We start from the raw sequence: 5,856 nt of genomic DNA on the forward strand, positions 1-5,856 counted from the left end.
TTCATGCAGGTCCCCCACATTTGTACTCTAAAGTTCAGAGTGGGGAAAAATCCTTGACATGGTGAGCAGTGGTGTGGGATTTTTAGGAACCAAAAGCCAGTAGGATTTTTTTTCTCTCCTTTCTAGCTGCTTGGAAAGCAGCCTGAGGGCAGAGGTGTTAAGTTTTTTTAACAAGGGTCTTTGTTAAGAGGAGGCTTCAAGCTGTGAGCAAGCAGACAGCAAAAAGGAATTTACAAGCTGAATTGTTTTCTTTCTTTCTACCTCTCAGGTATAGCTAGTTAGAAAATCTCTGTTAACCAAGCAGCCCTGAGCGGAGTGCATCCCGGTCAGTGAGCTGCAGAGGGGTGCGGCCAGCACAAGAAAGCAGAAAAATGAGTGCCAAGAAAGCAGTTAAACAGGAAATGGCTAGGCTGGACACAGAAGAGAAAGCCAAAGAGGCTGACCATAGGAGAGAGCTGGAGATAAAAGAAAAAGAAGAGAAAGCCAAAGAAGCTGACCACAGGAGAGCTATGGAGATGAAACAAAAAGAGACAGAGATGAAAGAAAAAGAAATGGAGATCCAAACGAAGGCCCACCAGCAGGCCCTGGAATTAGAAAAGGCTAAGCAGGATGGAACAGCCAACCCTAACAACCCTTCTTCAGGTACTGTTCCCCATCCCAGGAAATTCCCTACCTACAAGGCAGGTGATGATACTGAGGTCTTCTCAGAAAATTTTGAAAGGGCCTGCCTTGGGTACAACATCTCTGCAGACCAGTACATGATAGAGCTGAGGCCACAGCTCAGTGGACCCTTAGCAAGGTGGCGGCTGAAATGCCTAGGGAAAACATGAACGATTATAAACTTTTTCAAACTGAGGCCAGAATCAGAATGGGGCTAACACCTGAGCATGCCCGTCAGTGATTCAGAGCCCTAAGGTGGAAACCAGATGTGTCATTTACCCGACATGCCTACCACATTGGAAAGAATTGGGATGCCTGGATATCAGCAGCAAATGCTAACTCACTGGCAGAGCTGTCCTTCCTAATGCAAATGGAGTAGTTCTTAGAGGGTGTTCCTGAGGAAATAGAAAGGTACATCCTAGATGGGAAACCCAAAACTGTAACCGAGGCGGGGGAGATTGGAGCCAGATGGGTGGAAGTGGCAGAAAAGAAAAAAACTACTAGCAAGGGGAGCGAATCCTCAGAGGGGGCAAACCGAAAATAAACCCTATCACCGGGCACAACCCAAGACCCCACCTACAACCCAAGGAAAGCCCCAGACACCCTATTGTCCCACTTCACCAGTCTCCAGCAACCCACCTCGGCCCAGTGACCAGTCAGCTGGGCGATGTTTTAAATGTAATGAACTGGAACATATAAAGGCCAACTGCCCCAAGAACCCCAACCGAGTACAGTTCATTACACCACCATCACACCACAGATTCCCAGGCCCAGATGCCTCTCAAATACCCTCGGAGTGAAGGGAAATCTTGAGAGTGGGCGGAAAGAAGGTTATAGCATGGAGAGACACGAGGGCACAAGTGTCAGCTATCCACCAATCCTTAGTGAACCCCAAATTATTCAACCCAGAGGCCCAAGTGACAATTCACCCATTCATGTCAAAATCTGTAAACTTGCCTACAGCTACATTGCCTGTCCAGTACAAGGGCTGGTCAAGAATGTGGACTTTTGCAGTCTATGACAATTATCCCATCCCCATGCTACTGGGGGAAGACTTGGCCAACCAGGTGAAGTAGGCCAAGAGGGTGGGGATGGTCACATGCAGCCAAGCCAGGCAAGCTTCCCCACCCATTCCTGTTCCTGAGCCGTCCACAAGGGCCCCGTCTGTGTTACCAGAGACCCAGACAGAGGTGGTGGAACCGGATCCCCTGCCAACGACTGCAACAGCCATAGTGCATCCAGTCCCAGAACCGGAACTGGAAAAGCAACCAGCACCAGAACCGTTGTCAGCACTGACGCCAGCGCTTGCAAACCCATCTACCACTCCAACACCAGAGGGCACCAGCGGGCCTGAACAGGCAGAAGCAGCAGACAACCTTACCCAAGAGGCTCAGCCAGAGCCTGAAATATCACCTAGTGCAACAGCGGACAGTGGTTCACCATCAACGAAAACAACCCCATCACCTACATCGCTTCCAGAGGGACCAAGCCCAAGTCCACAGTCTAAGGAGGAACTGACATCTCCAGCCTCAAGGGAACAGTTCCAGGGTGAGCAGGAAGCAGATGACAGCCTTCAGAGCGCTTGGGCTGCGGCATGGAGCACTCCACCGCCTCTCAGCTCTTCTAACCGATCCTGGTTTGTGGTAGAACAAGGACTTTTATACAAGGAGACTCTTTCTGGTGGACACCAGGAAGACTGGCATCCTCAAAAACAGTTGGTAGTTCCAACTAAGTACCGGGTAAAGCTCTTAAGCTTAGCCCATGATCATCCCAGTGGCCATTCTGGGGTGAACAGAACCAAAGACAGGTTGGGGAAGTCTTTCCACTGGGAGGGGATGGGCAAGGACGTTGCTAATTATGTCTGGTCTTGTGAGGTGTGCCAAAGGGTGGGAAAGCCCCAAGACCAGGTCAAAGCCCCTCTCCAGCCACTCCCCATAAATGAGGTCCCATTTCAGCGAGTAGCTGTGGATATTCTGGGTCCTTTCCCCAAAAAGACCCCCAGAGGAAAGCAGTACATACTGACTTTCATGGATTTTGCTACCCGATGGCTGGAAGCAGTAACTCTAAGCAACACCAGGGCTAAAACTGTGTTCCAGGCCTTAGTAGACATTTTTGCCAGGGTAGGTTGGCCCTCCAACATCCTTACAGATTCGGGAACTAATTTCCTGGCAGGGATCATGAAAAATCTGTGGGAAGCTCATGGGGTGAATCACTTGATTGCCACCCCTTACCACCATCAAACCAATGGCCTGGTGGAGAGGTTTAATGGAACATCGGGGGCCATGATACGTACATTCGTAAATGAACACTCCAATGATTGGGATCTAGTGTTGCAGCAGTTGCTTTTTGCTTACAGGGCTGTACCACATCCCAGTTTAGGGTTTGCACCATTCGAACTGGTGTATGGCCATGAGGTTAAGGGGCCGTTACAGTTGGTGAAGCAGCAATGGGAGGGGTTTATGCCTTCTCCAGGAACTAACATTCTAGACTTTGTTAGCAACCTACAAAGCACCCTCCGACACTCTTTAGCCCTTGCTAAAGAAAACCTAAAGGATGCTCAGGAAGAGCAAAAGGCCTGGTATGATAAACATACCAGAGAGCGTTCCTTCAAAGTAGGGGACCAAGTTATGGTTTTAAAGGCGCAACAGGCCCATAAAATGGAAGTGTCATGGGAAGGGCCATTCACGGTCCAAGAGCACCTAGGAGCTGTTAACTATCTCATAGCATTCCTCACTTCAACCCTAAAGCCTAAAGTGTACCATGTTAATTCTCTAAAGCCCTTTTATTCCAGAGACTTAAAGGTTTGTCAGTTTACAGCCCAAGGTGGAGATGATGCTGAGTGGCCTAAAGGTGTCTACTACGAAGGAAAAAGTGACGGTGGCGTGGAAGAGGTGAACCTCTCCACAACCCTGGAACGTCTGCAGCGGCAACAGATCAAGGAGCTGTGCACTAGCTTCGCCCAAATGTTCTCAGCACCCCAGGATGGACCGAACGGGCATACCACTCAATTGACACAGGTAATGCTCACCCAATTAGAACCCCACCCTACCAGGTGTCTCCTCATGCCCAAGCTACTATAGAACGGGAGATCCAAAGCATGCTACAGATGGGTATAATCCACCCCTCTAACAGTGCATGGGCATCTCCAGTGGTTCTAGTAACCAAACCAGATGGGGAAATACGCTTTTGTGTGGACTACCGTAAGCTAAATGCGGTAACTCGTCCGGACAACTATCCAATGCCACGCACCGATGAGCTATTGGAGAAATTGGGACATGCCCAGTTCATCTCTACAATAGACTTAACCAAGGGGTACTGGCAAGTACCGCTAGATGAACCCGCCAAAGAAAGGTCAGCCTTCATCACCCATGCAGGGGTGTATGAATTTAATGTGCTTCCTTTTAGGCTGCAAAATGCATCCGACACGTTCCAAAAATTTGTAGATGGTCTCCTACCAGGATTGGGAGAATATGCAATTGCCTACCTCGATGATGTGGCCATTTTTTCTGATTCATGGGCAGAACACCTGGAACACCTGGAAAAAGTCTTTGAATGCATCAGGCAGGCAGGGCTAATTGTAAGGCTAAAAAGTGTCAAATAGGCCAAAACAGAGTGACTTACCTTGGACACCAGGTGGGTCAAGGAACGATAACTCCCCTACAGGCCAAGGTGGATGCTATCCAAAAGTGGCCTGTCCTACAGTCAAAGAAACAGGTCCAATCCTTCTTAGGCTTGGCCGGATATTACAGGCGATTTGTACCACACTACAGCCAAATCGCTGCCCTACTAACAGACCTGAACAAAAAGACCCAGCCAAATGCAGTTAAGTGGACTAATGAGTGTCAGAAGGCCTTTACCCAGCTTAAGGCAACACTCATGTCTGACCCTGTGCTAAAGGCCCCAGACTTTGACAAACCATTCCTAGTAACCACAAATACATCTGAGCGTGGTGTAGGAGCAGTTTTAATGCAGGAAGGACCGGATCAAGAATTTCATCCTGTCGTGTTGCTCAGCAAAAAACTGTCTGAGAGGGAACGCCACTGGTCAATCAGTGAAAAAGAATGCTACGCCATTGTGTACGCCCTGGAAAAGCTACGCCCATACGTTTGGGGATGGCGTTTCCAGCTACAAACTGACCATGCTGCGCTAAAGTGGCTTCATACTGCCAAAGGAAACAACAAAAAACTGCTTCGATGGAGTTTAGCTCTCCAAGATTTTGATTTTGAAATTCAACATATTTCAGGAGCTTCTAACAAAGTAGCTGATGCACTCTCCCATGAAATTTTCCCAGAATCAACTGGTTAAAAATTGTCCTTGAAATGTGGAAAATCTTGTAGTTTTACATAATGAGTAGTATATGGAAAGGTGCATGTGTTTTATTAATCTGTTTATTCTAAAGTCCTAGGAAGAAATCACCGCCAGTGTGGTTCCACACTGTCTGAGATTTGGGGGACGTATCATTGACAGATAATTAAGGGTTAATGTCTCTTTTACCTGTAAAGGGTTAAGAAGCTCAGTAAACCTGGCTGACACCTGACCGGAGGATCAATAGAGGGACAAGATACTTTCAAATCTTGGTGGAGGGAAGTCTTTGTTTGTGCTTTTTGTGTTGTTGTTGTTCAACACGTTCAACTCAGTCTTGGGACTGAGAGGTACCAGACGTACATCCAGGCTCTCCAAATCTTTTTACATCAGTCTCTCATGTTTCAAACTTGTAAGTAATCAGCCAGGCAAGGCGTGTTAGTCTTATGTTTGTTTTCTCAACTTGTAAATGTTTCTTTTTGCTGGAAGGATTTTTACCTCTGTTTCCTGTAACTTTGAATCTAAGGCTAGAGGGGGTTTCCTCTGGGCTATATGAATCTGAGTATCCTGTGAAGTATTTTCCATCCTGATTTTACAGAGATGATTTTTACCTTTTCTTTCTTTAATTAAAAGCTTTTCTTTTTTAAAGAACTTGAGTGATTTTTCCTTGTTTTGAGATCCAAGGGGATTGGGTCTGAACTCACCAGGGATTGGTGGGGGAAAAGGAGGGGGGATGGGTAATTCCTCCTTGTTTTAAGATCCAAGGGGTTTGGATCTGTGTTCACCAGGGAATTGGTGAAGCCTCTCAAGGCAACCCAGGGAGGGGAAAGTTTGGGGGGAAGGGGACAGAGAGTGTGCCAGACACTGAATTTCCGGCTGGTGGCAGTGTTACCA

Source organism: Gopherus evgoodei, chromosome 3, assembly GCF_007399415.2.
Source record: "Gopherus evgoodei ecotype Sinaloan lineage chromosome 3, rGopEvg1_v1.p, whole genome shotgun sequence".
In the NCBI taxonomy this organism is placed as follows: domain Eukaryota; kingdom Metazoa; phylum Chordata; order Testudines; family Testudinidae; genus Gopherus; species Gopherus evgoodei.